This window comes from Trichosurus vulpecula, chromosome 1 (genome assembly GCF_011100635.1).
Source record: "Trichosurus vulpecula isolate mTriVul1 chromosome 1, mTriVul1.pri, whole genome shotgun sequence".
Classification (NCBI taxonomy): Eukaryota; Metazoa; Chordata; class Mammalia; order Diprotodontia; family Phalangeridae; genus Trichosurus; species Trichosurus vulpecula.
In genome coordinates, this window is record NC_050573.1 from 51,499,623 (window position 1) to 51,523,437 (window position 23,815).

A 23,815-nucleotide genomic window follows, 5' to 3' on the forward strand; every position below is an offset into this window, starting at 1 on the left:
ACCATATTCACCAATGACCCCCCTTCAGGCTGCTAGTGAGGAGTACATGGGACACAGGCTCTGTGACCTCACCTCTTGGAGTTCAGGAAGACCTCAAAGGTGCCTCTTTCCCCTGAATGTCCTTCTGCCCCCAAATGGCAGTGGCTGGTGAGATCAAGGAAGACTTTTGGGGCTCCCCTCCGAGAGGCCAGGACATTATCCTATTTCCAGAGAAAGACATTGACTATCCTTACCTGGGGGAGGTGTCCCTCCCTATATACTATGTCCCTTGTCTAACCTAGGCCAGAAGCATCACCCAAAAGAGAATATAAATTCCTTGTGGGGCCAGAGCTGGTTTCTTTTTTACTTTGTTTTGTCTATATGCCACTAACTCCTCGCTTAGTACCTGGTATCTCATTCTCACTGATTGAGAATCTCAGACTTGAAAGGGGTCCCTGAGACTATATAATGCAACCATGCATGAACAAGCAATCAATGGAGTAGAATCCTTCCTCCAGCTGACCCAAGAAGGGGCCTGAGTTAGGCTTCCTTTTGAAAACCTCCAAAGAAAGGGAACCTTTTACCTCCTGTGGGACCCCATTCTATTTTTCCATACCTCTTATTTTTAACAACATTTTCTTCAAGGACAATTCCAAAGATTAGGAAAGATGAAGTTGTTTGAAGGAAACATTTTTTTAAGGACCTAATAGATATTATGCTAAGCACTGGCTGCTAGGTGGCATCAGGAGTTCAAATCCAGCCTCATATACTTACTAGCTGTGTGATCCTGGGCAAGTCATTTACTTTGTTCACCTCACTTTCCTCACCTGCAAAGTGAGCTGGAGTAGGAAATGGCAAGCCACTCCAGTCTCTTTGCCAAGAAAACCCCAAACGGGATCATGGAGAGTCAGACACAACTGAAACGACTCAACAGCAACATGCTAAACACATGACAATTATCTTACTTGATCCTCACAATTACCCTGGGAGGCAGATGCTTTCACTGTCTCCATCTTATAATTGAGGACACACTTAATGGCTTTGGAGCGAGAGGACCTACGTTCAAATATTGGCTCTGCCAGTGACTGCTTTTGACACTTTAGGCAAGTCACTTAATCTCAGTGGGCCTCAGTTTCCTCACCTGTAAAATGAGAGCATTTGACTATCTGGCTTCTATAATCTCCCCTTCTACAGGAAGCCTTTCCTAACCCCTTTTAATTCCAGGGCTTTCCTTCTTTTAATTATTTCCATTTATCCTGTCTATAGTTTGCTTTGCATATGTTTGTTTGCATGTTGTCTCCTTCCATTAGATTGTAAACTCCTCCGAAGGAGGGCGGGCAGAGGCTGTCTTTTGCCTTTTTGTATTCCTAGAGTTTAGCACAGCGCCGGGCCCTTGATTAATGTTTGTATTGAATTTAATCTGGAATTGAATTTCCAACTCTAAATCTATGATTCTATATGTTCTTGTTGTCTCTCCCCTTGCCCCTAATGAATAGAATGTAAGCTTGTTGAGGGGGAGGTCCTGTTTAATATTTTGTCTTTTTACCCCTGAAGCTCAGCAGAGAGCCCACCCGAGTATTTCTGCCCTAGAGAAGCTTACAATCAGGTGATTTCCTTTGAGGGGATGCTTCTAGAGGGCCTGCCTGATGTTGGGGGCATGGCCTAATGGAGGGACAGGCTGATGAGGGTGGGGCAAGACCTGAAGTCCTAATGTGGGAGGAGAGATAAACCAGGGGAAACATCCAGAGGTGATGATCTCCTCCTACTCCTCCTTTGAGACAATGCTTAATGAGGGCCCTTCCTATGCTGGGGGCAGGACCTGCTGGAGGGCTGGAATCTTGGGAGGGGTGGGACCTGCTGGACCTGGTTAGACTGCCGGAGGTAGAGAGCTGATCCCAAACCTTGGGGAACCACAGGTTTGAGTCCTACCTCTGACCCATTCTGGCTGTGTGAGCCTGGGCAAATCACTGAGCCTTTCCATTCCCTAGGCAGTTGGGACTACATAAAGTGCCAATCTGCCTCAGCGGCAGGACTTTCCTTACCTGGGAGGTCCCAGTGCTAATGAAATCAGAGGTCTAGTCCCTCTCCTTAGGTTTATTCTATATGTACTTTTGTTATTTCCCCTGATAAAATGGAAGTACCTTGCATAGCAAGGTTTGCCCTATTTTGAGTAGAGGCTACACCTATGATTTCATTAGTCCAGGGAATTCCCTCTACCAATGCAGGTCAAACTTCGCAACTTAAAGACTTACTGAGTCACCTAGGACAGAGAGGCCAGGTGACTTTAGTCACACAAACCATTAAATAAGCCATAAATGTTTAATGAATGACTGATTATTTCAAATTGCTTTCCAGAATGGTTGGACCAATTCTCAGCTCCACCAACAATGTATTAACCTACCCTTCCCCAACCCCTTCACCATTGATTATTCCCATATTTTATCATCTTTGCCAGTTTAACTGATGTGAGATATAACCTCAGAATCATTTTGATTTATAATCCTCTTATGTTCATTATTTGGGGCATATGGTTCTTTGTAGATGAAGAATTAGATCTAAGTCTCCTTTCTCCAGGTTCTTTTTCTTCCATCTTTCATTTTCTTTTCTTCCTATCACACTACACTGTTTCTCTGATTCAACTGGAAACCACATTTTTCCAATGTTGCCTCAAGGTCTGTCTAATTGGCTTCAATTCAAACTTTGCCTCTGGACCTTCAGAGCTCTCCTTCCCACCATCCCCGACCCCTCCGGGCTCATTGCAAAGAGAACTGGATTTGTAGTCAGAGGACCAGCTTAATTCCAGGCTCTGCCAATTCCTAGCTATGTGACCTTAGACAAATTCCTTCCCTTCTCTGGACCTCAATTTCTATCTCTGAGGCCCTTCCTAGCTTTCAATTTTATGGCCTGTGATACCCCACCCTTCTTTTCCATCAATCTCTCTCTCCTCCAAGAAGTCCTACCTGTTTCTCCATACCCCATTCTGCACCTCTTGAGGCAGCCTAGCATGGGAGATCGAAATGGAAATGGGTAAGCAAGGGTGAGGATGGGCCCGAAATTTATGCCATATGACGATTCACTGAAGCAATGGCAGATGTTTAGCCTGGAGGAGATGAGGGGTGTGCACTGGGGGTGGGGGAGGAAAAGCCACGGTGGGAGGACAGCTGGAGCTACCTAGGGGAAGATCTAGGTTCAGAGTAGCTGTATGACCCTGGACAACCTCACTTAACCTCTCTGTGCCTCAGTTTCCTCCCCTGCAAAATGGGAGATAATAATAACTATAACACTTATTTCACAGAGTAGTTGTTAGCCCAGTATGCTGAAAATCTTAGAAGAAGCCCTATTATATTCACTCCTATCTATGGCCTCAGTTTATCCTCTGCTGCTTCTTGATCCTGATTTTCCTCTAAGTTTTTATTTGGGCAGCCTGGGGCCAAGATACTACTCTAGGAGGGTCAGATTAATAGTTGGGGGAAAGAGAAGGAAGGAAACAAGCACTTATTAAGCACCTACTATATGCCAGCCTTGTGCTAAGTGTTTTAGGGATATATTGGTTGATCACAAGTCAGCCAGGATCTTTCACACCAAATCCTAACAACCTAACTTGGGCAAGAGCCCTCTTGTGAGCCCTTTGTGAGACAGAAAACCTCTTTCTCTAGGAACATTTTGTAGTGTCTAATACTACTAATGATAAATGTTTTAAGGGATGCAAAGTACTTTACAAATATTATCTCATTTGATCTTTGCAGCAGCCCTGGGAAGTAGGTATTATTGTTATCTCTATTTTATAGATGAGGAAACTGAGGTAGAGAGAAGTTAATTAACTTGCCCAGGGTCCCAAAGCTAGCTCCGTGCCTGAATCCACATTTGAAATTAGGTTTTCCATTGCTCTACCCAGTTCACCTTGTAACTACCTCAATTAAGAATGACCTTACTAACAACCAATCATTTAAGGGACTGCTGTGTACCTGGCAATGTGCAATTCCTTCTCTCTTAATCAGTCTTCACATTTTCCAGGGGAGCAGGTATTTCACCTGGTTCTCCCTGGAGGAATCATTAGGGATAGGGGAATTGTGACTTGGGATATGCTGAGGTAAACAAAAACAACTCCCATCAGAGGACAACTCTGAGGCTTCCTTGGTTCACACTTAACAACATTACCTACCAGCCCTAGGAACCTTCCTTATCTGTAGGGGTGGAATGGGAGACACACACACACACACACACACACACACACACACACACACACACACAGACACAGACAGAGAGAGAGACAGAGAGACAGAGAGAGAGGCAGAGAGACAGAGAGAGAGACTGAGAGAGACAGAGAGAGAGAGAGAGAGAGAGAGAGAGAGAGAGACAGACAGACAGACAGACAGAAAGAGAGAGAGAGAGAGAGAGACAGACAGACAGACAGACAGAGAGACAGACAGAGAGACAGACAGAGAGACAGAGAAGAGAGAGATGCTTTCACTGCCACAAGATTAGGGCAGAGAGAGAGAGAAGGTGAATAAAAAGTGTCATAATAAGGGACCCTGAAGCCAAGTCAAGAAGCATTTATTAAGCGCCTATTATGTGTCAGGCACTGCACTCAGCACTGAGGATACAAAAAAAGGCAAAAGACAGTCCAGCTCTCAAGGAGCTTTTACTCTCAAGGAGTCTTTACAAATGAGATGTAGACAGGATCAGTTGGAGATCACCTCGGAGGGAAGGCACTAGAGTTAAAATGGTTTGGGAAGGGTTTCTTGGAAAAGGCGGGGGTTTGGCTGAGATTTAAAGGAAGGCAGGGAAGCCAGGAAGTAGCATTGAGAGAGGGAATTCCAGACAAGGGGGACTGGGTGAAAATGCCTGGAGCTGGAAGGTAGAATGTCTCATTTGAGGAAGAGCAAGAAGATCAGAGTCTCTGCATCCTATAGTGAGGCAAAAGCACACTGGAAAAGTGGGGTGGGGGAAGATTCCGAAGGGTTTTAAAAGCTAAACAGAGGATTTTAGATTTGATCCTGGAGGTGACAGGGAGCCAGCGGAGTTTACTGAACAGGGTGAAGGAGGAGTGTGTGACAGGGTCAGATCTGGGCTTTAGGAAGATCAATTGGACAGCTGAGGAGAGGATAAACTGGAGTGGAGAGAGACCTGAGGCAAGGAGACCAAGCAGAAGCCACGAAATAGTCTAGACACAAGGTGATGATGGTGTGTTCCAGGTTCATCCCAGAGTCTGAGAAGAGAAGGAGCATATTCTAATGGGAGAAAGGACAGGATTTGATGAGTGCTTGGATATGAAATGTGAGAGAGCATGTAGGGAGGTGAGGATGGCACCTAAGTAGCTGAGCCTGGGTGACGGAGAGGTTGGTGGTACCCTCAGCCATAGAAGAGAAGTTTGAAAGAAGGAACGGTTTGGGGTGAAAGATGATGAGTTTGGTTTTGGACTCACTACCAGAAAGCCTCCCTTGGGTGGATGGGAATGTATCACTGACAGAGCAGAACTTTAAAGGCTCTAACATCACCTCTGCTTTTGCAGGACTAGTCTGAACAAGAAAGATCTGGGCAAAGGGCAGGAAGGGTTGAGCCGGGGGGTGGTGGTGGTGGTGCATGCAGGAGGGACCACTTACCTGCAATGCAGACAGACGGATGTTGTGACAGAGGCTTCCCGAGGTTCACCTGGTTCTGCTGCTGCAGGGTTTTTGTGCGTCTGATGCCAAGCCTTATAGTTGCAAGTTAACCTCTCTGTTCTTTCAGCGTCAAGGCAATAAATCACCAAACTGTTGCTTCCCGCCCAAAGGCGGTGCTCAGAGAAGGAGGGAAAGGGTAGGGTGGGGCTTGGGCATGGGATAGGAAGAAGGAGGTAGTGGAGAAAGTCAAGCTCCCTGGGTTGGAAGCCAGTCACTTCTGCAACAAGCATTTATTAAGTGCTTACTATGTGCCAGCCAACTGTGCCATATCGTGGGAACACAAAGCAAGGCAAAAACAGTCCCTGCCCTCAAGGAGACCTCAGTCTAATGAGGGTGACGTGGGGGTGCATATACATTACTATGTGAAAACAAGATATACACAGAGTAAATTGTAGATAATTACTAGAGTGAAGGGAGATGACTGGGAGCCCTTGGAGGAGTTTGGGGACTCCAGGACTACAGAGTCTGGGAAGAGGATGGCAGAGAAGGACATGGACAAGTGGGGTGGGAGGCAGAGCAGGGATTGATTTAGGGGTGGAAGCCAACAGTGTACAGGAAAATATTTGATAATTGTCAGTCTGGCATCAAAAGTTAGTTTGATTTTTTTAAATTTACTTTTTTTTTTTGCCATTGCATTAAATTTGGTCTTGACTTCTGTATATGCAAAAGATGTCCTCTGAGTGTCATAGCTTCCATTACTAATAGGAAGTATCCAGTGGGAGATTAATACATCCCATGGTCTATCCTTCAGGTCTAGTTCTCTGTAACTAACTGTAGTGCCTAGTAAATTACTAGCCAGTAGGGTCTCAATAAATATTCACTCTATGTTTCAAAAAGATAATCCCATTTTATTCTTATAGACTGGTAATATGAAATCAAAGCTGCTATTTTAAGTACTTCCTTCACTCCCAGTCAGAGTAGCAATAATGTCATTATGAGGCTTTCAAGACAGTGAAAGAGAATCCATATTTATTTTTATTTTTTATTGTTTCATTGTTTTTCTTTTCTTTTTTTAAATTAAGATTTTTAATTTTTAGTTTACAACACTCAGTTCTGCATGTTTTGGAGTTCCAGATTTTCTTGTCCCCCTCCCCTCCCCAGTCCCCCCCAAAGTGGCATGGAATCTGATATATCTTCTACATATAACTTTGCATTAAACTTATTTACACAATAGTCAAATTGTAAAGAAGAATTATGACCAATGAATGAATCATGAGGAAGGAGAAACAAAACCAAAAAAAGGAGAGCAAATAGTTTGCCCCAATCTGCATTCAGACTCCATAATTCTTTCTCTGGATGTAGCTAGATCTTTCCATCATGAGTCCTTTGGAGCTGTCTTTAAACCTTGTATTGCTGAGAAGAGCCAAGTCTATCAAAGTTGGTCATCACAGAATCAATATATCTGTGGTTGTGTACAATGTTCTTCTGGTTCTGCTCTGCTCACTCAGCATCAGATTATGTAGGTCTTTCCAGGTTGTTATGAAGTCTGTATCTTCCCCATTTCTTATAGCACAATAGTATTCTATTACATTCATATACCACAACTTGTTTAGCCATTCCCCAGTTGACAGGCATCCCCTTGATTTATAATTCTTTGCTACCACAAAAAGAACTGCTACAAATATTTTTGTATATACCGGTCGATTTCCCACTTGTGTGATCTCTTTTGCATACAGCCCTCGAAGTGGTATTGCTGGGTCAAAGGGTATGCACATTTTTATAGCCCTTTGGGTATAGTTCCAAATTGCTCTCCAGAAAGGTTGGATCCCTTCACAACTCCACCAACAATGTAACAGTGTTCCAATTTTCCCATATCCTCTCCAGTATTTATCATTTTCCTTTTTTGTCATGTTAGCCAATCTGACAGGAGAAATATGGTACCTAAGAGTTGTTTTGATTTTCATTTCTTCAATCAATAGTGATTTAGAGCATTTTTCATATGACTATAGATATCTTTAATTTCTTCCTCTGAAAATGGCCTGTTCATATCCTTTGACCATTTCTCAATTGGGGAATGACTTGTATTCCTATAAATTTGGCTCAATTCCCTGTATATTTTAGAGATGAGGCCTTTATCAGAGACATGGGTTATAAAGATTTTCTCCCTGTTTTCTGCCTCCCTCTTAATCTTTGTTGCATTGGCTTTTTTATATAAAAACTTTTCAATTTAACATAATCAAAATTACCCATTTTGCATTTGTAATGCCCTCTGTCTCTTGTTGTGTCATGAATTCTTTCCTTTTCCATAAATCTGATAGGTAAACTATTCCTTGCTTTCCCAAACTGCTTATAGTATCAGCCTTTATTCCTAAATCATGAATCCATTTTGACTTTATTTTGGTATGTGGTGTAAGATATTGGTCTGTGCCCAGTTTCTGCCCTACTATTTTCCAGTTTTCCCAGCACTTTTTGTGGAATAGTGAATTCTTAGCCCAGAAGCTGGATTCTTTGGATTTATCAAAGAGTAGATTGCTATAGTTGTTGACTACTGAATCTTATGTACCTAACCTATTCCACTGATCTACCACTCTGTTTCTTAGCCAGTATCAAGTAGTTTTGATGACTGCTGCTTTATAATACAGTTTAATATCTGGTATGGCTAGGCCATCTTCCCTAGCATTTCTTTTCATTAATTCCCTAGATAGTCTAGACCTCTTGTTCTTCCAGATGAATTTTGTTACTATTTTATCCAGCTCTGTATAATAATTTTTTGGTAGTTTGATTGGTATGGCACTGAATAAGTAAATTATTTTAGGTAAAATTGTCATTTTTATTATATTGGCTCTGCCTAACCATGAGCAACTGATGTTTTTCCTTTTATTTAGATCTGACTTTATTTGTGTGAAAAGTGTTTTATAATTATGTTCCTATAGGCCCTGGGTTTGTCTTGGCAGTTAGACTCCCAAATATTTTATAGTGTCTACAGTAACTTTAAATGGAATTTCTCTTTCTATCTCTTGCTGTTGGGCTTTGTTAGTAATGCATAGGAATGCTGAGGATTTATGTGGGTTTATTTTATATCCTGTAGCTTTGCTAAAGTTGTTTATTATTTCAAGTAATTTTTTACTTGATTCTCTAGTACAGAATCCATATCTATGAAGCCAGTTTTCATTTTAAGGCAAATTAGTTTTTGCTAATCTCTGTAGTTTTAATAAAGCCCTAATGATTTTTGGCAGGTGAAGTGTGGGGAGCCAGCTATATCCTATTTAGGCCTCTTAGACCTCTGAAAGGCAGGGTCAGTTGAGAATGGGTCTATGCACTGCAAGGCCAGCTTTAGGATAAGAAGACTTGGCAAAGAAAACCTGCTTTTGTAGCTAATTATATGGGAGACGACAGAAATGTTTCAGTCTAGTTATCTATATGCAAGAGAACATAAATGTTTCAATTTGGTTAGCCTTGAGGAAAAATTGCGTCTCACTCCCAGGAACAGGGAGATAAAAAACTTAATGCTTTATTGTACTTTTCTTTGAAGTCAGGATAACTCAGCAATTAACCTGTATAAAATACTGTCAGTAACTCCATTAAAATCAGTCTATAGCCTGACTATGCGACTCGCCTAGCCCCATGTCTTTGTCTTTTTGTATCAATTACCTCATCGTATATTCATGCCACTGCGGGCACAGTGAAGAATCTTGAAAAAAACAACGGCAATATTGTTTTACTTTCTCTCTTTACTAACTCCCTCCCCCCACCCCACCCAACTGTTCTCTCACCTTTAGTTAAGGAACCTTCTTTCCATTGGGGGTGGAGGGTGCTTTGTGAAAAGTAAAACACTATAGACAATGCGGCTATTCTTTTTATCCCTCATGTTTCTTACCCTGACTTCACAAATTTATAGCCATCTCCAATTTTCTTCAAGCAAAAAAAAAAAAAAATAAAGGAAGAATACACATAGAAGGCTGTGTACTCAGGACCCACATGGCATAGTTGAAGAGATAAAGTCCTGAGGTATCTTTCTTGCTGAAGAACTTAATTAAGCTCAAGAGCTTAATGGGGATCAATCTTATTTTGATTAGATGGTTCCTTTTGAATGGCACACCAGTTGATCAAAATAGACTTCTCTTCATCTCATGGTTAGTGGACTAGAGTGGGGCCATCTTCAGTCATCCTGATCCATATCTGGCCACTGGACCCAGAAGGCTCTGGAGGTGAAAGTGAGGATGGTGACTTTGCACAGCCTTGCCTCACTTAAATCCAATTCACTTGCAAGTCATGGCACCACCTTCCTGATGTCATGGTCCTTTTCAAGAATGATGGATAAACAACAACAGTGGACTAGAAGCAGTTACAGAATATCAGCACATGCTACAAAGTGCACCCAGGGATCGAATCAGCTGAGTATACTTCGCCTGCTCATAAGGACTGGGCTTATTGGCTAGTCTACCATTACATTTAAACAGTAATTTTGAAATGATTGTTGATGCATAGAGGGCGATTTGCTTTTTAGTTGCCAGCCTATGAGTCAATACAAAGAGAAAAATTTAATTCACATTCCAATGACAGAAGAAATGCCTTCCTGGTTACAGTAGTTTTGAATTTCAGCAGCTATTCTTGTTTTTCTCATTTAGCTGAACTAGGCATTGCCTAAATGACAAGTTTAACTTTGTGAATCAATATTTCACAGATGAATGAGCCCCTTGGATCTATAGATTGACCTTTGCAATGACCAAAAACTAAACTCTATTTATATTTGTTGTTTAGTCATGTCCAACTCTTTGCGACCCCATTTGGGGTTTTCTTGGCAAAGATACTGGAGTAGTTTGATGTTTCCTTCTCTAGCTCATTTTACAGATGAAAAAACTGAGACTAACAGGGTTAAGTGACTTGCCTGGGGTCACACAGGTCACAAAGCATCTGAAGCTGGATTTGAACTTGGCTCTTCCTTATTCCAGGGCTGGTGCCCTACCCACTGTACCACCTAGATCTCTGTCTGTCTGTCTGTCTCTCATTTGTGGTAGTTATGTTCTATAAAGTCTCTCTGTCCCTCTGTCTGTCTCTCTCTCTCCCTCCCTCCTCTAAAAAGGGCTTAGTTTCATAAATATATCAAAGGGGTTTAATATATATATGTTATACACACACATGTATAACACATATGTTATACACACATATCATTTGCAGTAGTTATGTTCTATAAAGTCTCCATGAAGACAGAATTAGCAAATATCCAACCAATATTCCAAGGGAAATACAGGCTCTGATCACAACATTTAATTTAGCACTTTCTAGAGCAGCCTTGTGTACAGATCATTGGATTCCCTCTTCTTTTTCCTGGATGGACCATATTGTTGATTCATTAATGTTAAATAACGTAACAGAACTTTAATGGACAGATTCTGAGGCAGAAAGAGGACATTTATGTTTATAGCTCCAGAGTTGTGAGTTACTTTAATTACATGGGTTTTCCCCATTCATGTCCTCCCCGACAAATTTTCACAAAGATGTGCTCACTTTCCTCCACAGATACAGAATGCATTAGTATAGTGTATGACCCAGGTCTGAGTGGACTTCAATGTATTTATTATTCCTGAATTTATTTTTACTATGTAAGTACTTGTGATGTTATTCTTTTGCCTTATTGCTAAGTAAATGATTATGTTTTAAGATGGGAAAGTGTCATAATTGTGAGCAGCTGGTTTGAGTACATGGATATGTATATAGGTATGTATATATGTACACATACATGTGTATATGTATATAGTATATATATTATATAATATATATGTACATAGTATATATTGGTATATAATATTTTATATATATATATATATAGGGTTACCTCAAGGCCCTTGACAGAGTTTGAATGTAATCATGAGGAGGTAGTCTTTCTTTGGGAACTAAGCCTTTTGAGAACTATGAGAATAGCTTAGAGTGATCAAGTCAGCCCAGAGAGTGAGCAGGTGTCCAAAGGCATTATGTGGCAGGTGTGAGATACTACAGTGTGTGGTAGCTAGCCACATACCTATTACATAAGTATCTTTAATGTGAGGGACATAAAGCATCTTGTATTTGGAGATCCCTGATGACTATTAAATTCAATTAACCCCTTAGGTGTTCACATTTATTGTTTAATTAAGCATATGACCAAAGGGGAAGGGGTCACATATTTGGAATTTTACTGAATCTTTGGACAAAAACTGAACAAACATTTAATACCTTTGTATGTGGTAAAAAATTTAAAAAATTAACTTTTAAATATATTGAGGTTAAGACTTTCTCAGGTCTAGAATTTCCATTCTAGACCATCAAAGAGTGAGACTTCCAGAAAGCTTGCTAGAAAAGTCCCCACCAGGTACTCCCAGACCACTAGCCCTGGTGTCAAATGTCAGGATCACCAACTATGAATCCTCAGGCTTTACGTTAAAAGATGTTTCTTTCCCTGTAGAAGTTTGGATTAAAATAGAAGGGCTGATCGCCTGTTTAGAAAGGTTCTTTCCCGACAGAGAACGAGGCACTATATATAGTCTTGGAAGCTTTGCTCATCTTAACTCCTAATACTTTGTAGAGGTTCACAATGCTACTGATGGTTGTTTCGGAATGTATTTTACATGAGAAGTAGCCTAAGAGATACCAGGTGGGAGAAAGGGGAGCAGGAAGGAGCTGGAAGCCAGAGCTTTCCAAAGGATTGTGTGAACTCCAACAAGCTCAAAAGATGGATATTTTATAAATGTCATATTGTTTAAAAGTGTAGAGTTGCTGGTATTGGTGGTAGCTCTGAGGAAAAGTGGGCCTTAATCTAGTTGCAAACACTGAAACTTATTGTGTAATGATTCATAGTACATACAGTTAATGATGACAATGAAGCTTTGCTACCCATTCCCAGCCCCACCCTCACTCCCACAAGTGATGGACCCACAATGCATAATGAGAACACATATTTTTAGACATGTCCAGTGAAAAAAATTTGTTTTGCTTGATTATGTATATTTGTTAAAAGGATTTGTTTTTATTTTTAATGTTTTTATTGATACATTTAGTTTTTTTAAAATATCACCATAATTTTCTCTAGTATCTTTCACCCTTCCCCTCCCAGACAACCATCCCACATAACAAATAGTATTTGTTAAGAAAGAGAAAAAGGAGAGGAAAAAATTCAGCATAACTGATCCATACATCAAAAAAGTCTGAAAATAACATGTAATACACAACCTCGTGGATTTCCTGCCTCTGCAGAGAGGCTGGATAGAATGTCTTCTTATATTTCTTCTTCTGAGCCATGCTTACTCTTTGCAATTTTACAGCATTCACTTTTTCTTTTTTTTTTTTTCAGGCAGGGGTGATGACAGGAAGGAGGGGGCAAGGAATAGAGTTCCCCCCTCAACCTTCTTCAAAAAAATTTAAAGAGAATAGAAGGAAGGCTAGAAGGAAGGGGAGACTAGCAGGATAGCTTTGAAAGGGTAACTTTACATGTTGAATCTATTATATACTTGAAAAGCAAACCATACGTAATAAAGATCTAGAGTTTCTTGTACAATTTCCTTTGTTTCTTAACAGACAGAAAAGCAATCAGGTGGTGCAATGTATAGATTGCTGGGTCTAGAGTCAGGAAGACCTGAGCTATGTGACCCTGAGCAAGTCACTTAACCACTATCTGCCTTAGTTTCCTCAACTTGTAAAATGGGAATAGTAATAGCACCTACCTCATAGGGTTGTTGTGAAGATCAAATGAGATTTGTAAAGCACTGAGCACAGTGCCTGGCACATAGTAGGTACTTAATGAATGCTTATTTCCTCCCCCCAGTTCTATAATGTACATGGAAATGCTCAGACTATTTGATATTAGGTTTAGGATTAAAATAAAGGAAAACAACTTTAAAGGAAAAAAAAACTTATTGCATGAGCTGGAGCTTCTTTGATGATGAATTCAGTGGATAAATGTTGGCAGATGATATTAAATTCTCTCTCTCCCTCTGACCCATCTCCTAACTTTTATTACCCTGTGACCTTAGAGTTCACTTCCCTTGTAAGTTCTTTCGCTGGATATGAGTCAGGTACTCTATTTCTTCTCAACTTTGTTTTTGCCGCCTACGAGGAAGGTCTCAAATGCCTTTAGGAGAATCCACCCACCACCCCTCTCTCTTAGACATCTGCTAGGCTATTGCCACTAAACTTTAACCTCTCCCCTAGCTAACTTCACCTATTATGATCACGTCTGTTACATCTGTGCAACACCTACCCAGTTCCTTCTCCAGAACACTGGTGGAGCTGGCTATCTAACTTGGGAGAGTGGTTTAGACCAACTGTTACAATTCATGATAAGGAAGTGGTCCCCCATATGTATGTGCAGACATTTATGAAGACCACGAAGACATACCAAATTACTCTCTCCTGAGAAACAATTTCTGATCCTTTAAAGGACAGTGTGGGAGATGGATCGAACTGAAGGGAGGGAGAAGATGTAGTGGGGAAAAATTCTTTACCTGTATCCAAAAATTGTTTTTATCTGCTTTCTCATTGGCTGTATTGCTTTAAGTTTTGTATGTTGTTTGTTGTTGTTCTGTCATTCAGTCATGTCTGACTCTTTAGGACCCCATGGACCATAGCACTCCAGTCCTTTCTATCCTCCACTGTCTCTCAAAGTCTATCCAAGTTCATATTCGTTATTTCCATCTGTCCCATCCTCTATCATCCTCTTTTCCTTTTGCCTTCATTCTTTCCCAATATCTTCTCATTATGTGCCTAAAGTATTTAAGCTTCAGCTTCGGTATCTGACCTTCCAGTAAACAGCCTGAATTAATTTCTTTAAGTACTGACTGATTTGACCTCTTTGCTGTCCAAGGAATTCTCAAATTTCGAAGTATTGATTCTATGGTGCTAAGCTACTGGAAAAACCGTAGCTTTGACTATATTTGACTTTGTCAGCAAGGTGGTATCTCTGCTTTTTAGTATCTGCTGTCTAGACTTGCCATAGCTTTCTTTCCAAGGAGCAAGCATCTTTTAATTTCATGGCTGCACTCACTGTCTACAGTGATCTTTGAGCCCAAGCATATAAAATCTGACATTACTTCTATTTCTTCTCCCTCTATTTGCCAGGAATTAATGGGGCCAGTTATGATCTTGGTTTTTTTTTTTTCAAATTAAGCTTCAAGCCAGTTTTACTCTTTCCTTTTTCATCCTCATCAAGAGGCTTCTTAAGTTCCTCTTCATTTTCTGCCATCAGAGTGGAATCATCTGCATATCTGAGATTTTTAATATTTCTCCCAGCAATCTTAACTCTGGCTATTGATTCATCTGGCATTTCACATGATGTACTCTGCATATAAGTTAAATAAATAAGGTGCCAATATACATCCTTGTTGTGCTCCTTTCCCAATCTTAAGCCAATCAATTGTTTGATGTTCAAATCCAACTGTTGCTTCTTGGCCTACATATGGGTTCCTCAGGAGACAAGTAAGATAATCCGGTTCTCTCATCTTTCCGAGGACTTTCCACATTTTGTTGTGATCTGTACAGTCAAGGGTTTTAGTGTGGTCAATGAAACAGAAGTAGATGTTTTTCTGGAACTCCCTTGCTTTCTCCTTAATCCAGTGAATGTTGGCAATTTAGTCTCTAGTTCCTCTTCCCCTTTAAAAACTAGCCTGGGGAAATGAATGTTGAAAACTAAAAATAAATTAAAAAAAAAACTAGCCCGTGTATTGACCGTAGTTTAATTCTGTCATTTAAGCACGGATTGCTGTTATTTCCCTATACGCTATCTACTCTTCGAACACCAAGGAAGACAATAGCATTTCTTCTCACATTGTAATACAAGGAAAATTAGGAACCCCTGAGTAACCCCTAGCTACTGACAAGCCCCCCCAGAAAGAATGAACTCATATCTTTGGCATTTAGCAAACCCTCTGGGACTCCATGACTCCACCAAGGAATCTCAATAGATAGGACCATCTACTGAGAGATAACTTGACAGACCCTTCCTGGGAGATATCCCTGGGACTCCAGTGACTCCACCAAGGAATGTAAATGAGATTATCCCACTAGTACGATAACCTGACTGAATCTTTTGATCAGCCAGGACCTTTGTTCCTCTTCCCCCTACTCTGTACCCCCATATCCTATATAAACCAAGCCATCACCCCAACACATTTGCCATTGATTTGTGGTGCCGTACCCCGATGGCCGCCGGCTAATAAATTCTCCACTTAAAACTTATACTCTGTGGTGTGTCTCGCTCGCTTCTGGTACAACATTTTGGAGGCCCCAGCGAGATGAGGCGGTATTTCGTGTTACCGCCCTGGAGACACACGCAGAATTCTGGACCTCAACAGGGAGTCTCTGCCCCCAATCCACCTTCTCTCACTTCAGAGGGCCGGCTCCTGGGGATTTCTTTTCCTAGGACTCTGATGTGGAGTGATGGTCTCGGAGAATGGACTCTTTGCTGACCTGTCCCTTTTCGGCCTACGGAGAATTCTGGTTTGTAGACCTCTAGAGGTAAGGTTTTTCTGGTTTGGGGCTAGCCATTTGGATCTCTGATACCATGCTAAACCCTGACGAGGCTGTGGTACAGAGCTAGGAAGCTGGGACGCCACCCTTCCTACTGGGGTGTGGGAAGATTGGGGGTCGTATCCTTGAGGAGGAAATCTTTCCTCTGAGAGGACTTGTTTAGCCTTCGATTTCACCCACACTGTGTGGTTCTCTGTTTTGTGTTGGAGTGTGAGAGAGATTGGGGGTCGTATCCTTGAGGAGGAAATCTTTCCTCTGAGAGGACTTGTTTAGCCTTCGATTTCACCCACACTGTGTGGTTCTCTGTTTTGTGTTGGAGTGTGAGAGAGATTGGGGGTCGTATCCTTGAGGAGGAAATCTTTCCTCTGAGAGGACCTGCTTAGCCTTCAATTCGATCCACACCGTGAACTTTGTTGTGTTTTGAGTTCGTCTCTGTTCGCGTGTCTGTGTTAATTGTGAAATGTCTATGTTTTGTTGAAAAAAAAAAAGAAAAAAAATCTGAAACATAGGCAGCCAGAGATATCAGGCTGTCAATAGGGAAACAGACTCCCTTCCTTGTGGCTCCCGTTTGGCCAGCGTGGAACTACGGGGAATAGGTTAAAATCTGGCAAATTCTGGTTTTTAAATTGTTAAAGGTTTGGAAATTGGTTAGTTGAATTTGGGAAGAAAGAACTCCTGAAATTGTAAAGTCATTCCAGGAGCTCACTCTTGCTAAAAAAACACCTCCTCCTGATGAGGGTTTGGGGTGAGAGGTGCTCGACACCCCAAAGTACAGAAACACCAGGTCCTGCCGAAAGAATTCGACTCAAGCCTTCTCAGCCAAGGGAAAAGAAAGTTTATTAAGAGTTAGCCACATAGGCCTGCCCCCAGAGATCCCATCCCTTGCGACGCCTGTAAGGAAAGCGGGCCAGACCCATCTGAGCTAGATTGGATCTGACCAACTTCATGGAGGCAAGATGGAGATTATATACACAAAGGTTGTGGGAGGGATTGAGGGGTGGTCTGGGGTGGCCAGAGGAGGGGTCTAGGGAAGGACTTAAGGAGGAGTCTAAGGAGGAGCCTGAAAGGACTGGGATCAGATCAGACTCCCGGGTGGGGGAAATAGCTGAAGGCTATATGGAAATGACAACCCATAAAGGGCTGGGGTAGCGAGCTAGGGTATAGATATTTTGATCAGGTTTAAGGATGGGAAACAGGATGAAGGGCGGGAGGTCGTTGGGAAGACAAGATTAAGGGTAGGAAACATCTGGACAATAGAGGACTGGGCAAGGTAGGCATTTGGGCTTAATGGTTATAGCCTCAGGCCAAGGCCAGGTAGAGTGGGAAGATTCAAGGAGAGTTCAAGGGTTCAAGGGGTTCCCAGAGACTGTGCCCTCATCACTCCCAATGAATGCCTTCTGGCTAAAACCTCAGTTAAAGTCTTCAGTGGGACTCTCGCATTTGTCCCAGTCCCTGATTCCCTTAGATTCAAGTACAAAAGAGGTTTTTGGGAGTGAGCAAGGGGTGAAGTTTTACTTGAATTACAATCATTGAGATCTTTTCACCAGGGCTGCCATAAAAGTTAGAGCAGTTAAATCAAACTCCTCTCCTCCCAGATCAGATTAGTAGAGAATGCAGGAGAACTGTAGGAAAAAACTTAAATCGCCCTCCCCACCGGGCAATGAGGAGAGGGATAGAAATTCACAGACTGACAGTCAGTCCTGTGCCCCTGAGTACTTTTGTAGCCCGTCCTTGTGGTAAAGTTTAAAAGGTGAATTTGTGAAAGAGAGAGATAGAAAACCTGTATAAGGAACTTAGGGGGTGGTAGAGTAGCAGCTTGAGATTACCTGTCTAGTCAGGAGTCCATGTGCTCCTCTTGGCTACCATGTGCTGCTCCTGGTCTCACCCTTCCCCCACCCTCCACATTGAAAGGTTATCAGAGCTGAAGCTAAAGGAAACTTGTAAAGAAATAGGGCTGGTTAGTTAGTGCTTGGAAGGGTAGGCTCCTTGCCCTCAAGGGGCTGCCAGGCCCCACCTAGGGAGGAGCCCCTTTAGAAAACTAAAAGGGATTTTTTCCTGCTCTTATCTTCCTTGGGAGTCCGAAAAAAATCCTTTTAGGCATTTTTGTATAAGATGAAGCTTGGAACAAAATTAAGTTTCTCTTTCTTTCATAAGTTCATTCATGGCCAGGCAAAAGTTCCTATACCTGGACCAGAGGTAGTGGTGCTGAAGAATATACAGCTAAATAAAGTGTATTTGGGATGTTAATGTATTAGTATATGTGATACATGTATTATATATTAATACATTAATATATAATACCAAAAGTAATAAGCTGAATAATTTCTATATGTGGAAATCTGGAAATGCAATAGATGTCATCTGAAAATTATTGTTTCTGTATTTCTAAACTTGCATTGTGTTCCCAAAAATTCTCTTAGATTGTGAAATTTGAGAAGACCATTGTGTGGTAAGAAATGATATTATAGCAATTTTAATCTGATTTTGATATATGTGAATTGGGTTTTTTTAAAGGGATGTGATAAAATTTGGAACTGTTATATGTGGTTATAACAAGTAAATAATTAATAATACTGATATTTAACCATGAGAACAGACTTTCTGTGTGAAAAAGTTTCTATTATGAGAATATATCTGGTGATTTAAAGTTATAGTTTCAAATAATGATATGAAAGATCCTCTGTGCAAGGAGATTTAGAAATATGTTCACCTAAATTGATAAAAGGGTTGTTTCAAGTTTTAAAATGCATAATTATGTTTAGGGCACTGGTACATTTCTAAATTGTGTAATTTGACAAACAGATGTATCAGCAATATTGAAAAATGTGGTAATCTTTTACAATGCAGAGAGTATTGGGCCTTAGAAATTAAAATGTTACCACTAGTTGGTTATGAATCAGATTTGATTTGCTTATCCAACTCAGTTATGATCACTAGATTGGTAATTAATTGGAATCTTTTTCAAGTTTTAGATACATGATAATTGCTTGTAGTGTACTTATTTCTAAGTTAGTTATTATATACAAATTGGTTAATATCACATTACCTGTGCTGTTAGAGAATAATTTCTCTTATAATCTGGATGTTGTTAGATTAAGAATCGTAGTTAATTAAGAAATTGAGGTTATTAACTGAAACAAGAACTTTTGAATTCTTATTCATGAATTCTTATCAATTTTGTGTGAGTTTTCTGTGTAGAGGAATTCTTATGGAAAAAGCTTTTTTAAGTCCTGGTAAACCTTATTATTGTGATAAGGCTAATTAATTGAGTATGTAATTTATAGAAATTAAGTGTCCTCCCATTATAATACTTTTTGATTAAGGAACTTTGTAATGTCTAGGAATTCTGTGCAATATTGAGAATGAGGACATTTGGCACCAACTTAGTTAATGAATTCTAGCATTTAAAGGTTATTTTGCTTTAAGAAGGGAAAATACTTTTGAAAAAAATGTTCTGTAAAATCTTTTTGTATAATTTTAGAAGGCCTGCTGAATTTCCACCTGTAAGCCAATTGGTTGCAGTTCAAACCTATTGTGAGTTCTCAGAGTTTCTGGGTGAGAACCTTATTAGAATTATTAGAATTAATGCTTATCTATAGAAGCCTTGAGAGGGATGTTGAAGGCCCATTTGATGTCTTATTCAAGTTTTTTTTTTGAGTAAGAAGGTTCCAAACGACAGTCTGAATTCCTTACTCCTCCCTGCCCTTAGTTTAGATAAGGAGAAAAGAATTTCACCTTAGTCCACCTGTCAGAAGGGAAGGAAAGGTGAGGGGCAGCAATAAGAGGACAGTAGGGGCCTAGAAGCCTCCAACCTGGCTTTTTAAAAAAACTGATAAGATTAGACTAAGACTTGAGATGGGTTTGGCCTAGTAGTTTAATTAGTGAAGTCTGCCAACTGATGGAGAAGAACCCACCTTCAGGGGGAGATGAGATGGTAGATCTTTTTAATAAGTGTTCCTTTTTTAGAATGAGTTATCACGAAAAACAAATCCCCTTTTTTGTGTCTTTGTGGTTTAAGAAGCTGGAATGGGATTCCAGTATACACAGTTATGACAATGAAAGTACTAACTTATGAGTTGTTTTGTCTTATGGTTGAAATGTAAAGAAGACTTAGTACTAGGTTTGAAAGATTTGGAAAGGTGAATTAAGGTTGAAGGAAAATAGGAAAGGCAGATAAGAAAGTTTGGGGACAAATGGGAGTTAGCTAAGCCTCTCCTGTCCCGAGAATGATAGTTTCAGATGGTCAAAGTAAGTTGGAGATGAGTGTGAGGAAGTTTTTAGAAGATGGAAAAGTTATGTAGCTTGATTTGATAATTATTAGCTCAATAAAATTTGGGCAGTCTTATCTGAAGGATATTTATTTGCTATTTAAGATTTTATGGGACTACAATTTAATATTGTCTTAAGCTCTGATTACAGGACTAGGTCACATGAAGCCAGTAATGGCACGGCAGGTGTTACAAGCTGAGAATTTTTTAGGTGGGTCTGCCTGGGAGCAGTCGTGAAGATGACCTTGGTCACAGCCTAGGTAGGATCTTCCTGACTTTATTTCCCAACTCTGCTATTTCCTTTCTGAAAAAGGAAAGTCCCCACCTGGTTACACCTAAGCCCTGCTTTCAGCACCTGGTGACTATAAGATTGGCTATCATATATGACTCGTGCCTGGAATCAAACAGAGCTAAGGAAGTTCTTTCCTTCTGTTAAGTTATATGACACAGTCCCTCATTTCTTTCATAGCAAATTTAAATTGTCAAGAAGTTTTGTAAGCACTATGCTAAATCTGTTAGGTAATAGATAGATGGATATTGAAATATCTCTGAGTTATTATAATAGGATACAGGCATGAATAGCTTACAATTTTAACTTAGGTTCATGACCAATAAGACATTGAAATAATATAGGGATAACATCCTCCGAAAGGGGAAAATGATTAGGCAAAGCAAATAAGGCAAAGATGTAATGTGATAAATGTCTAATAAAAGGAAGGGACAGCGAATTTTGAAAAAAGGCAATTGATTGATTCCCCTAAGAATTATGTACAGATGTGTATGATTGGCTCTAAAAATTTATCAATTCTGGAAATTCGAGCTTTTAAGTGTGTTTTGGTAATAAGATCTAAAATGTGGATGCTAATACAAGAAAATTGTATAAGATAGTGGTACAGGTGAAAATATATCCCCTTTGTAAGGTATCTGTAAGTTATAGTAAGTTACAATTGTCTGAGAATTTCTAGATCTGAACCAGAGAAGCAGAACTCTCTTTTACTATCAAGGGACCAGATAACTACAATCAGGCATCTGGGATTTTAAAATACTGCTTTAAATGAACATTGTGAGGAGTGGACATCTGGGCCTATAGAAGACCTCGCCCTGTGGTTCCAAGAGCCTGAGAGGGACAGCACCGGATGCAGACGGCTTTCTCACGGGATCCGGAACCAGAACCTGAGCAAAGACCTGCTTTTTTCCCTTCTGTGTCCTTGTGTTCCCAAGACTGTTTTTCCTGAACTTTTATTATGTTCCCTCTGCTTACTTACAATTAGTTTACAATTTCTGCCCATCCCTGGGGATGTCCAAATACAGAAAAGGGAAAACCTGACTCCACCTAGATAGGGATTTTAAAACTTCACCTTGTGGAAAATAGAGTTTTTTCCATACCTTTAATTGGTCTTTAGGCGAAACTTTCAGTTTGCCTTTGACCAAAAAGGGGGAAATGGGGGATGTTTTGGGAAATGTGGGATGTTTTATACCATTTTTTAAAATTTCTGGAGTGCAGTACCTGGGGAGGCTCCTTGGACTCTCCTTGAGTCTTCCAACTAGGTCTGGCCTTCCCCTGGGGCCAACGACCTAGCGTTCCTTTTATTGTCACCCCTGCTTAGCGTTTTGGCTGGCCTCCTAATTTTCATTGCTATGCCCCATCAGGTCGTTCCTTTTTCAAGGATTTGAAACCCCCCATGAAGAAAAAAAGTGGGGAATGTAATACAAGGAAAATTAGGAACCCCTGAGTAACCCCTAGCTACTGACAAGCCCCCCCAGAAAGAATGAACTCATATCTTTGGCATTTAGCAAACCCTCTGGGACTCCATGACTCCACCAAGGAATCTCAATAGATAGGACCATCCCACTGAGAGATAACTTGACAGACCCTTCCTGGGAGATATCCCTGGGACTCCAGTGACTCCACCAAGGAATGTAAATGAGATTATCCCACTAGTATGATAACCTGACTGAATCTTTTGATCAGCCAGGACCTTTGTTCCTCTTCCCCCTACTCTGTACCCCCATATCCTATATAAACCAAGCCATCACCCCAACACATTTGCCATTGATTTGTGGTGCCGTACCCCGATGGCCGCCGGCTAATAAATTCTCCACTTAAAACTTATACTCTGTGGTGTGTCTCGCTCGCTTCTGGTACAACAACATGACATTCCCTCTTCTGACTCCAGGCATTTTTACTGCTTGCCCCTCAAACCTGTCTTCTCTGTCTCCTGGTTTCCTTGGCTTCCTCCAAGTTTCACCTTAAGTCCTACCTTTGGCAAGAAGGCTTTCCCAGGCCCCCTGTATTTCATCACTTCCCCCTGAGATCATCTCCAGTTTATCCAATATATCTACATCTCTATCTGTCTATCTATCTATCTATCTGATGTCTGAAGCCACATTTGAACTCATAAAGATGTCTTTATTTTTTTAAAAAAATATTTAGTATTTTATTTTCCCCTAGTTGCATGTGAAAACAACTTTTAACATTTGTTTTTAAAACTTCAAGTTCCAAATTCTCTCCCTTCCTTCCTTCCTACACTCCCCTCCCCTCCACATTGAGAAGGCAAGCAATTCCATATGGGTTATACATGTGTAGTCATGCAAAACATACTCATAATAGTCATGTTGTGAGGGAAAACATAAACAAGGAAAAAAAAACACCTTGGGAAAATTAAAGAAAGTAAAAAAAAGTATACTTTAATCTGTATTCAGACATCAACAGTTCTTTCTCTGGGGATGGAAATCACCACTGCTGTAAGTGATTCAGTTGCCCCAGGCCTGCTCTGGCTTTTTTGGGGCCCAGTCTGTGCTGGCCTGGACTGTGCTCTTCTCTCACCCTGACGCAACAGACCTTTTCTGACAACCTTCCAAGTTGTCTTGGTCTTGAAATTTGTTTCACTCCATCTTTTTGTGGGTTCTGCTGCTCAAGAATTTGTTTAGAGTAATTTTTTAAAGGCATTTGGAGGAGTTTGGGGGAGAGCTCAGGCAAATTCCTGCCTTTACTCTACCATCTTGGCTCGCCTCTCCAGATGAGTCTTTCTGACTCCAAGCCAAGTGCTGCCTAGATGCCCAATACGTATGTATATATGTACATAATTATTTGTGTGTTGTCACCTCCATTAGACTGTAGCCTCCTTGAGAGCAGGGATTGTCTTTTGCTTTTTTTGTATATCCTCAGCAGTTAGCATAGTGCCTGGCACACAGTCATGCTTAATGCATATTTGTTCATTTGACTTGCTTGCATTTAGGAATGAGAAGGGGCTAAAGAAATCTTATGTGAAACCTTATGAAGTTGGCAGAACTAGTGTTCTCAGAATTGTTAAAATTAATTATCTGAAATAAAAAGAAACTGAGGTACACAGTTACCCAGCATTTATGGTTTAATCTGCAAAGCTAGAATTTTCACATCAAACCAGGTCATCTTATTCCTCAGATGTCAGACACAGGGAATGATTTACGGAGTTGATTTTTGTAACA